At 45.2% G+C, this 12030-nt stretch overlaps 2 pseudogenes; both read right to left on the bottom strand.

The window, feature by feature from the left end:
- Positions 1-279: 279 nt before the first annotated feature.
- Positions 280-440, bottom strand: LOC142449432 (small nucleolar RNA U3; annotated as a pseudogene).
- Positions 441-10473: 10033 nt separating this feature from the next.
- LOC142448985 (large ribosomal subunit protein eL34-like) lies at positions 10474-10852 on the bottom strand (annotated as a pseudogene).
- Between the last annotated feature and the right edge of the window lie 1178 nt (positions 10853-12030).

The following is a 12030-nucleotide window of genomic DNA, read 5'->3' as shown; positions in this document are numbered from 1 at the left end:
AGTCATGCTGGTCTGGACTCGGGTGAAGGGCGTGGAGAGGGAGAAAACAAGGAGCAAAGATGCATTTTCTAAGCAGTCAGCATGATTTGCTTGGAGGGAAGCGAGGAATCACAACTGCCCCTGTGACTTTCCGAGACTGTAACCCTTTACGGGAGTGGAAACCCCCATCTTCCTCCCATATATTTCTACAGGGCTCTTTAATCATGAACTCTAAGTTGTTAGATAATTGCTATAACATTGAAAATAAAATATTAAATACCTTCCTTAAATTGGGCTGTGCATCTGCATGTTCTTATCTTTAAAATTAAACTAATTAATTTATTTGTTCGGGCTTCACGCTCAGGAGAGTGCCACACCTCCTCCTCTGGTTTTCGGGGCTCTACACTACCAGCAACTTCTCTAGTAACCAACTATAGAAATGATCCTGAAAGGATAGCCTTCGCATCGGCACTTTCTGACAACTAAAGGTAACAGCCAGCAAATCCGTTTCCAGCAATGGGGAGGAGGAGAAGCGCACCTACTGAGGCTGCTTATTTACAACCAAACACTCCCAAGGGCCTCTGGTCTTTAGTTTGGAAGTTTAGGGCCATGCTTGCATTTACTGATTGCTGTGTTTAATACTTCTGTTCAACCCATGAGTGCATTGTGCACTGACTGGGCATCTAAAGCACCATTGGCTAGACTCCTTAGTCCCTTCGTGCTAAGGACACTTAGGAAAGAGAGTGAAAATAGGAGGAGGATATGGAATAGGTGCTGAGTTGCTTTCATGAGCAATTGCTTCCTTTGCCATGAGAACAGAGCTGGGTGGTGTCCAACCCCCATTACTAAACAGTGATCAGTGATTCCACAGAAAAATCCCCATCAAAAGGGAATGCTGAACAAAATTTCACATTCTCCTGCATTCTAGCTTTTCTTTTTATGTTTGTGTCCCAATAAAACTTTATTTTTGGACAATGACATTTGCAACTCATAACTTTCACGCCAGCAGATATTGTTTGATTTCTCTCTAACCATTTAAAAAGGTAAAAAAGATCAACCTAGAACCCCCTCCAAATGGGACAAATAATGGAAAAGTGGGTGAGTGGCGACTGAGGACAATGTAAGAGATGCAAAAAATAATTGGTAACTTTTCAAGGGTTCGTGAGGAAGGGCAGTTTGGTGGGGGAGGGAGGAGGAAGAAATGGGGAGCTGATAACAGGGGCTCAAGAGGGAAGAGAATGCTTTGAAAATGATGATGGTGGCACATGTGCAAATGTGCTTGACACACTGGAGGAATGTATGGGATTGTGATGAGATGTAAGAGTCCCCAATAAAAGTATTTTTTTAAGGTAAAAATAAACAAAACAGCTCCTCTGGGTTTACGGGCTGTGTGAAGACGGGCAGTGGTCGGGACTGGAATCAGGGCAGGGTTTTAGTTCGGCCACTCTACTCTAATCAGGAGCTGTGGCGGTGCACAAACACTGGCTGTCCATCTCTGTGGCTGAAAGATCTGGGGACCTCTTCCGGCCAAGATGACAAGAGAAACCAAACCCACTACCATCAAGTTAATCCTGACTCTTCGCGACCCTGCAGGACGGCTTTTTGGCTTTTCTAGAGCCATGGCGGGTAAAGTCCTGAAGGTATTACCCCAGGATAATCTTTAGACCGTAAATCAAAAATATCCTTTGGAGTCTTATGAAAATTGAACAACAGTTTAGCTTAATAGTAAATGCTCAAGGCAGATCTTGAGCATTGTACAGTTGTAAGAGCTATCTATATTAAAAAAAGAACTGTCGATATGGATCAAACTTTTGATGGCAACTTGAGACAGGTAGAAAGCTTAGGGGTAAGTGAGGGAGGAACAATTTAGAAAAGGAGGTACAAGTTGGTCGTGCATGTTGAAGAATGTCATCGTTGCCACTACGCTATACGTGTGACATGGCTGGATTGGTGTATGTTTTGTTGCGTATGTTAACATCACCAACAAAATAAATAAAATTTAAAGAAAAAAGCACATAAATTAACAGAACATAAATATATAACAATGCCTTAGCTGGCAATAAACCGTCCCAGCTCTATGGAACAGGACAGCCAGAACACAGGGCTGATCAACCCACAGGTTTCTGCTCATTTCTGAAGAGTCTCTCTTGCTCACTGCCAACAGAGAAGCCTGATGAGCTGACCTAGCTGTAGGGGACCGCCTCTGCTCTCAACTGCAGGGGCGTCAAGCTCCCCCCTTGAGATCACTTGTTAAAGACAAAGCCTGAAGTCTAAGGGTCTGGAGTGTAACTTGGAAACAGATACTGTAATTTGACTCTCCAATGCTAAACTCGGAATGGCTTGATGTCTTCCGTGGGCCTGCCACGATTTTCTCCCGGTCCACTAAGGGAGCGGATTAAGCAGGACAACCTGAGCATTTCATTACCTATTCTGAGGATAAACTTCTCCCACACTCTTACGGAGCAGGAGATTAGGAGGGCTGATAGCTTATCACCGAAGAGCCAGGCTTCTCTTCAGTCTGGACAGGATGGGAGCCCTCCAAGTCTGCTGAGTCATGTGTTTACGGCAAGCATACTTGATCTGCGCAATTATCTTGGGTATTAGCACGGGTCCAGTCAGGAAAATAGAATAAACTGATGGCATTTAAGACATTTCTCACAGAGGAATGAAAATATTTTGAAACTGATTGTGGTAGCAATTGTATAATGCTGCTTGATGTGATGAACCGTGAATGCTATGCTTTCTGTAGCGCTCCCAATAAAACGATTATTTATTTGAAAAAAAATCTATCTCTATCATCTATCTATCATCTATTATCTATCTATCTATCTCGCAAGGATCTGGTGCTGGAATTCTTGGAAACCAAACAGGAGACAGAATCGGAACTCAAGATCAGTGAAAGCAGCAGGAAGCCCTGTAGCCACTGGAACTAGAGAAACAATGGACAGGGAAGGAGGGTGTGTCTGCAGAGCCCAGGCTGGGGCCATTTGGGGACCAAAGCTATTACAGGGGTTACCCGGTAGGCACTAGGGTCTCAGGGAGTAGTTGTAGAGGGTGCACAGAGGGCATTCAGCTCCCTCACCAACCCCAAACACAGGGAGAAAAGGAGAAATACCTGAACTTCTCTGCTCCTCCCACCCTCCTATGTCTCACCTGCATTTTTAATGGGTTGAGCTCAGGTATAAGTCAATTGGCAAGAGAATCTGGGACACATAATTCCCACAAAGGCGGGGACTGGAGCCTAGAACAAATAGACAAAGACTTGCTCCCTGGGAAATGATTCAGCCTGATTCAGCGAGCCTACCCACGGGGCCAGACATACTCATGCATACCTTCCCCGTTGGTTGTACCGAAATACTGCCCTCTCAGCAGACAGCACCATTCGCAGGGCATTTAGAGATGGATCCAGACAGCAAGGATGGGGAAGAAGAGGGACTACTACAGGCTTGGCATGCCCTGCCCCACTACCCAGCACAGAGCACACGGGAAGTTCCTGTGCAGATCTTCCAGGACAGAGCAGCCCCTGCAGCTGGGGCAGCCAGAGATGGGAGGACCGGTGTGTGCAGCACCGTGCTTATTAATGAAACACAGCAAGGAATTGCCTTCTGCCTGAGGCCTCATCCCTGCCCGCCCACTCACCCGCCCCGCAGTGAAATCGACTCTTCCCAGCTGTGCCCTGGGTGGGGGAGCCCCCACCCCCGCCCCCCATGGTTCATTCACAGGAAAAATGACACAGAATCTCCATTCTCTCTGCACCTTTCTTCCCTGTCCTGCTTCGCTAGGATGAATTGCGACTACAGTTGGTGTTACCTGGGGACTTATTTGGTAACTTTTAGTAACTTCTGTGGGGGGTCATTTTCATCCTACTGGGAAAAGGAGGTCTTCTCGGGGCTGGCTGGCGCTCAGGCAAAGAGCTGCATGTGCTTAGGACGCAGGCCGCTGCTTTCCTCCCTCCCACGAGCAGGTTGACACATTCTCTGAAGGATGCAGACTTCACACACTCATCTAGCCGTGGAGAAGGACTCAACTCTTCCACTCCGCTACGCCTACACCGTCCCCGCCCCCGCCCCCACCCCCGAAAGATGTCCTAACACACCTGAAGCCTTGCCTGTGCTCACAGGTAAGACATGGAGATTCAGAGGTAATAGGGCATTATCTACTTCCCCCCAGTCCTGTGTTCAAAGATTTTAATTATGGTTCATTTTCTTACAAGTGGTAATGGCAAGATGCTAATTTAGACTTAAAGCTTCCTCCAATCAACCTATACCCCTCTCCCAGGGGGATGAACAGAGGAAAAGTGGGTGAGCGGCGACAGAGGACAATGTAAGATATGAAAATAATATTATAACTTATCAAGGGTTCATGACAGAGGGCGGGCAGGCGGGGGAAGGAAAGGGAAGAAATTGGGGGCTGATAAAAGGGGCTCAAGTGGGAAGAGAATGCTTTGAAAATGATGATGGCGGCATATGTGCAAATGCGCGAGACACAATGGACGAATGGATGGATTGTGATAAGAGATATAAGAGCCCCAGTAAAAGTATTTAAAAGATAAAATAAATTAATAAAATTAAAGCGACCTGAAAAAAACATACCCATGAATATGTACATCTATAGTTGGCTATATATGTACAGTATATGGATTTATGCATACATACATACACACACAGATACATCTATAGTTGGCTGTACATGTGCGGTAGATGTATAGATACATACATACACACATGCATATATAAAGCAAACACTACAACTTACTAACAATTGCTGGTTTAAAAACAAACAACTTTTTAGTATACAGGTAAATCAGTGAAAGTCAGAACTGTTAGGTTTGGGGGATGTTTTCCCCCCGGCTCTTGCTTCTCAATGCTTTAGGATTCACCCGGCAGAAGCACTTTTGTAAGTCTAAGAACTTTGGTGAGGGGAGAAGGAAGTTTGGGTCACAGTCTCAGGCAGCACACGGGGTCCCTGGACAGCGTGCAGGGCCGCACGGGGACCGTGCACGTTCTGAGGAGCGCCAAAAACCATGTGGAGAATGGCCAGCAAGAATGTGTGCCTAAGTAGAAAGCAAATGTTTTGGGAAAGATGAGGGCAACAATTGTACAAATGTGCTTGACATACAATGGATGGATGGATTGTGATAAGAGTTATAGGAGCCCCCAATAAAATGATTTAAAAAAAAGAATGTGTGCCTGATTTCTTTCAAACCCCTTCATTGCAACCTGGCCCGCTGATTGTCGTTTAGAATAGACATTTAGTGGAGACAAACCCATTCCCCTCATCTTGTTGCCTGTCGGAACTTGTGCGAGGAGCGAGGCTGGCAGAGCAGAAAAGCTCAGGTACTCACAGTGACCAGAGTGGTAGGAGACTGGTAACCTGCACGTTGTCAAAGGCAGCAAACAGGACACCTGGAAGGACAGTCGTCACAAATTTCACTATATTTGTTTGTTTGTTTCTCACAAGAAAAGTTTGAGGGTGGATAGGGGGAGAAAGGGGGAGTTGATTGCAAGGATCTATGGATAACCTCCACCCTCCACCCCCTGCCAGGGTGACGAACAACAGAAACATGGGTGAAGGGAGACAGTAGACCCTGTAAGATATGAAAGTAGTAATAGTTTATAATTTATCAAGTGTTCATCAGGGTGGGAGGAGGAGGGGAAAAGAGAGGAGCTGATATCAAGGGCTCAAGTAGAAAGAAATGTTTTGAAAAGGATGGTGGCAACATATCTACAAATGCGCTTGACACATGGCTGTATGTATGGGTTGTGAAAAGAGCTGCAAGACCTCCAAAAAATGATTTTTTAAAAAAAGTTTGAGTGTGGGGGAAGCCAGCGCCCCACAACTAATCGCAGTGAAGGAGTCCTCAACCACTTCCTTCATTTGTAAATTTTTTATGTATATATTTTTAACTTTATATAGTTTTTTATTTCTGTATCAATCATAGCTTTAAATCTACTTGAGACACAACATGTCATCATTCTGAATCGACTGACCTAGGCAAGAAGAAGAAGAAGAAAAACGGCTTTCTTGTTCAGGTTTGGAAGCTGGATAGTCCAGGACTTGGCCTTGCTTGTCTTCTGAGACTTGGATGAGCTTTAAGGTTAGGAAGACCTTCTTCATTCTCATTCTCTGGCTCTCTCTTTCTCAGTTGTTTCAGTGAAAGTCGGGACAAAAGTTGAGGCTGGTAGGTGCCCAGCTTGAGGCCATGGGTGGAGAATGTGGCCCCTAGGCCTCAGGGGTCTGAGAGAGGGCCCTGAGGGCTTAGCCAGGAATGTGAGCAGTCTTTCCCTCGGGCAGAATACATTGAAGTGGATTACCTAACCAGCCCAGGGACGGGCAGCCTTGCCTGGGTGCATCCTTGATGGCCACTGCCAGGCTGGGGTTGCGTAGTCATGAGTCCTGTGCCCTGGCTGCCTCGGTCACAAGGCCCTGGACCAATCTTGTAAGCTCTTCTAGCTAACATAATGTCTGTGTCTCCATGCTGGCTCCATTCCTACTTCTGTAGTCCCAGCAGCTACTATGATCGCTGGATCCGCCACCAATCATGCTTTTGTGACAGTTTCACAAAACGTTGCCCTCCCCTGTCCTTTGCATCTCAGCAAACCCTTGAATGCCATTGTGACCCTGTGCTAATGGTCTTCCTCATCCAGGTGATGTGCCTTTGTCCTGTTCAAAACTAATAAATGTTCTCCTTAAGTTATATTTGGAATTTGAGGTCTCTTTTGTATTCTAAAATAGAACAGAGATTCCTGTCCTGGTAATTGGGAGGCCAGGGACTTCATACACTTAGACACTCCCCCTACCCAAATATGTACAAATGGACATCATATCTGGACCAAGAATCAAGGCTCTTAATACCTGCTTCTAATTATAGCTAACACTTGTCTTCACGTACACCCGCCAAAAGACTCCTCACATCCAGCTGGGGGTGCAGGCCAAGCTGTCGTGAAGTGAAATTTCTGAATACAGCTCTTCTGTTCATGTTTCCGTCACTCCCACCAAATGATTGGGTGGGGCTATCCTTCCCCACAACCCTCAGGAGAGGGTTTGAGTACTATCTTCATCTATCACCGAAAGAGGAAAACTCAGGAGCCACACTAAAAAGTGGCAGAACTGCCATCTCAACCTGAGCATCTGGGATCCAAGGCTGTCTGTCCACTCCCTGTAGCTTGACGGTGTCGTAAGGGGAGTCTGCTGTGTAGGGCAGGCGGGACAGTAGTTCTTATCACAATCCATACATCAATTGTATCAGGCACATTGATCATTTTTAAAACATTTTCTTTCTACTTCAGCCTTTGGTATCAGCTCCTCTTTTTTCCCTTTGCTCCCCTAGCCTCATGAACCTTTGGTAATTTATAAATTATTTTTATTTTCATATTTTACACCTTCTGCTGTCTCCTTTCACTCACTTTTCTGTTGTTGGTCCCCCTGGGGGTGGTTGTTTTACATATCAAGAAGAATTATACAATCATTACCACATTCAATTTTAGAACATCTCCTCCCCCCCACATCACAATCAGTTCCAGTGCTCCTCCCCCCTCCTGCCGTCATTGTTTACTCCGGAAGCCCCCCTCATTCTCCCCAGCTCCCACGCCACCCCACATTCCCCATAAACCCTTGCATCAGTTATTATCGCCACACACCCACTCCTGTGCTTCACAAACTCGGAAACCTTAGAAACAATAATAAAAAAAAAAGGAAGAAAGAAAGAAAATGGTGCGGAAAAACGGATAATAATATAAAGATAAAAATAAAATATTGCGTAAGAAAGAAAAGACCAAAAAGAAAGAAAAGACCACCCTCAATATTTAAAAAGCCAGGGAGGAAATTTTTGCCGTGGAACAAGCAAGAGACACTTGCACCTAGACAGAGAATCGGGTCACTTTCAAGAGAGAGGCCTGGTCAAGCCTGTGGAGAAAGAGGCTCAGGGAGCAAGTCAGCTCTGACACAGAGGGGGGCGTGGCTCAGTGGGTGTGGGTGTGGGTGTCTAGTACTTCAGGAGGCTTCAGAAAATGTCTTCATCCTTATATTGGGAGCGCTTCAGATATTATAACAATCCATAATTCAAGTTGGTCTAGCATAATTGTACAATTGCTACCACCATCAATTTTGAAATATTTTCTTCTTGAACTCTTTGATATCAGCTCCCCTTTATCCCTTTCCTCCCCCACCCTCCCCCCACAGGGACCCTTATTATATTAGATATTATTTTGCCATATCTTACTCCATCCAATGTGTACATTCACCTACAATTCTGTTATTCATTCTCCTCAAGTGGGGTGATACAGCCATCATTGCTAAGAGTTCCCCATCCCTCTCTTCTCCCCCTCTCCCCGTACCTTCAGGGAATCATTACTCCCTGTCTTCTATTCCTGAAGGGTTTATTGATCTCAGATCCCATGTATCGAATGATCTTAACTACACAAATGAACATACGAAGGTCTAACAAGACTAATGAGGTAAAACTAAGACCATACTAGTGAGGGGAGGAAATATTAAAGAACTAGAGGATAGTTATGTGTTTCATCAGTGCTGTGCTGCACCCTGGATATATCATCCCTTCCATGTGGTCCTTATGTGAGGGTCTGCCCAATTTTCTTACAGGTGAGCTTTGGGCCTCCACTTTGTCTATGCTCCTTCACATCAATGTGACTGCTTGTTTTTGAACTTCTGATACCTGTTCCCGTCGACACCTCGTGATCACACAGGCTGGTGTGCTTCTTCCATGAGGACTTTGTTGCTCCCCTGCTAGATAGCTGCTTGTTTAACTTTAAGCCCCTAAGATCTCAGATGTTATATCCTCTAATAGCCAAGCACCATCAGCTTTCATCACATTTCTTTATGCACCCATTTTGTCTTCAGTGATCATGTCGGGAAAATGAGTATCATACAATGCCACATTATTAGAACAAGCCGTTCTTGTACTGAGGTAAGACTTAAGTTGAGGCCCAAAGTGCCCATCTACTTCATCTATAGATATAGATGATATATAGATAGATATTCATACTCATACATATGCAAATACACCTATCTTTATATAATTACGTATTTTTATCATCTTTTCATTCCATTTTTCATCAACTTTGTGAAGCCTATATATATAATTCCCTGGAAATATAGATAGCATGTAGGGGCCTTGGTGGCACTGTGGTACCGGGTAAGCATTAGACCGCTGACCTCAAGGTAAGAAGAAAGTTACAATATAAATCTATAGAGTCATATCGTGTTTCAGTCGACTTGATGGCAGTGGTAGAAATACATAATTCACACACATGTGTTTCTAAATTTCTTAGATATTTTGAGGTGTAATTATCGTACTTTTCCCAAATGAACAATTGGCTTCGTTTCTTTAAATTTAGAGATTGTAAGCCTAAGGAGTTCTGGTGGTGTGGAGGTAATGTGTTGGACTTCAAGCCTCATGGTTGGCAGTTCAAAACCACCGGCAGCTCAGTGGGAGAACATCTGGGTTATATATGCTCCTAAACAGTTAGAATCTGAGAAACCCACAAGGCATCGCTACGAGTCAGCAATGACTGGTGGTGGGATACTTGGGAAAGGAGCTCTGGTGACATAGTAGTTACGAATTGGGCCGCAATCCATAAGGTTGGTAGTTCAAAACCACCAGGCACCCCTCAGGAGAAAGATGGGATTTCTACTCCAGGTAGTCTCAGAAACTTACACGAGCAGGTCTATCCTGTCCTATAGGGTCAATATGAGTTGACTTGAACTCAATGGCAGTGTGTTTGTTGAGTTTATAGCTGGAAAGAGAGCCATGACGGCATAGTGGTTATGTGTTGGGCTGTGAGCTGCAAGGTAAGCAGTTTGAAACCACCAGCTGCTCCAGGGAAGAAAGGCAAGGCTTTCTACTCCTATACAGTCTCAGAAACCCACAGGTGCAGTTCTACCCTGTCCTATAGGGTCTCTGTGAGTCGGCATGGACGTGATGGCAGGGAGCTTGGATTCCTGGATAAGGAGCAGTGGGGGCACCGTGGGTTAGGAATTGGGCTGTTCACTCAAAGGTCAGTGGTTTTGTTTGGTTGTTTTTTTTTTTTAATTAACAGAATGACTTTATTTTCTGGTCCTGCAAATTTTATATATTCAACAGGGTGGTTTCTTGTGTTATAGTTAAAATTCAACCTCATTGTATAGGTTTGAGTTTTCCTTCTTTGAAAATTGCCAGGTACATAGATTCTGGCATGTGTGTACATGCATGCATGTGTGCCTTGCTTAGTTTTTGATGTCCCTGAGCAGTATAATGGTTAACAACATGGATAGGTGTTCATGGAAAGTCGGGAAGTGTGTGTCTACTCAGAGTCTCCAGGGAAGAAAGCGGGGTGATGCACTTTGAGAAAGCAGTCACTGAAACCCCTCTGCAACATCCCTGTGCAATGACACACATGGAGTCTCCAGGCATTGGTGTGGGTTTGACGGCATGTGTTTGGGCTGGTTCTTTTCTTTTTTTTTAACAGAACAAGTCATTTATTACTCAAACAAGCTTCATTTGTATTTATTTAGCCTTTTGACTCTGTGCTTGTGCCTTCAACACTTTCACCACGATTTTCTGCTCCCTCAATCAGGAAAGCGCGCTTGATCCTGTCTCAGACACATTTAGCGCACATGGACCCACCATAAGCCCTGCTGACGTGTTTTTTGGTTTTGGACAACCTCATGAGAACTTTGGGTCTCACAGCACGGACCCCTCAAAGTTGGCCCGGGCATACGCCACATGCAGATTTTGGCGCTTTCCCGACCTTCTTTGTATACAGGTAAACGATTCTGTTACCAGGGGTTCGGGACAGTCTAGTTTTGTTAGAGGCTGTGTTGTAGGACAGCCTATGCCGGTAGGTCAGACGCTGAACCATTTTGAATGCCTCCACACAGCGTCTCCGGAAGAGAGGGCTGGGTCATTTCTAAGGGGGAGGGGAAGAGAGAATCTTGGCTTCATTTGCTACCCTCAGGCTGGAAGTTCAACTCCACCAGCAGATATATCCTTGTGGGAAGCTCACTCTAGCTCAGTGTGGGAAGCTCACTCTAGCAGCACTGCAGCAAGAAATAGGAGGCAGTCTGCTTAGGAAAGATTTACCACCCAGAGATCCTTCCATCTATCCTTTGGGCCACTGAGTTGGAATCAATGTAATGGCTGTGGGTTGGGGATTAAAGAGCTTATTGTTTAAGAAATGTAACTAGTATATTATTTTTAAATAAATACATCCTATGTTTTCTAGCCACCACGTGTCTGTCAGTTTGTCGTGCTGTGGTGGCGTGTGTGTGGCTGTGATGTTGGATGCAGTCACTAGCATGTCAAATGCCAGCAGGGTCACCCAACTGCCCACTTCAAAGGAAGTAGCCCCGGACAACCTTATGCAGAGCTTTGAAATCTTATCAGGCACTGCAGGCCTAGTGAACAGAAGCCGAACATTGTTGGAGACAGAGCCAGAAGGTGGACCACTTGGGTTGGAGGGCACGCGAAATGAGACTGAGGAGGAGCTGTTTTCTCACGATGACAAGAGAGGTGTAAAGGCTGTAGGAGTGGAACCTTCCAGATCTTCACTTGCCGGTGGGGCATGACTCAAAGTAAAAAGAAACAGCTGCATTGAATGAAGAAGAATGTGCCATCAGGATCGGAGGAAGGCCTCCCAACAGCCTGAGCTAGGCAGATGACACCACCTTGCTTGCTGAAAGAGGGGAGGGCTTGAAACACTTGCTGATGAAGATCAAGGGTTTTAGCCTTCAAGGTGGACTACAGCTCAAAGTAAGGAAGACCAAAATGCTCACCCACTCACTGGACCACTAGACGACATCATGAAAAATGGAGAAAGCGTTGACATCGTCAAGAATTTTTTTTCTTGCTCGGATTCACAATCAATGCTCATGGAAGCAGCGGTCAAAAGGTGAGTTGCATTAGGTGAATCTTTCATTTCTCTGTAGAGCGTTGAAATGCAAGGGTGTCACTCTGAGGACTCAGGTGTCACTCTGAGGACTCAGGTGTGCCTGACTCGAGCCATGGTGTTTTCAATCGCCTCGTACGTATGTAAATGATGGGAATTGAATAAG

This window comes from Tenrec ecaudatus, chromosome 5 (assembly GCF_050624435.1).
Source record: "Tenrec ecaudatus isolate mTenEca1 chromosome 5, mTenEca1.hap1, whole genome shotgun sequence".
In the NCBI taxonomy this organism is placed as follows: domain Eukaryota; kingdom Metazoa; phylum Chordata; class Mammalia; order Afrosoricida; family Tenrecidae; genus Tenrec; species Tenrec ecaudatus.
Note: the sequence above shows the minus strand (reverse complement) of the source record. Positions and strands in the feature narration are given on the sequence as shown.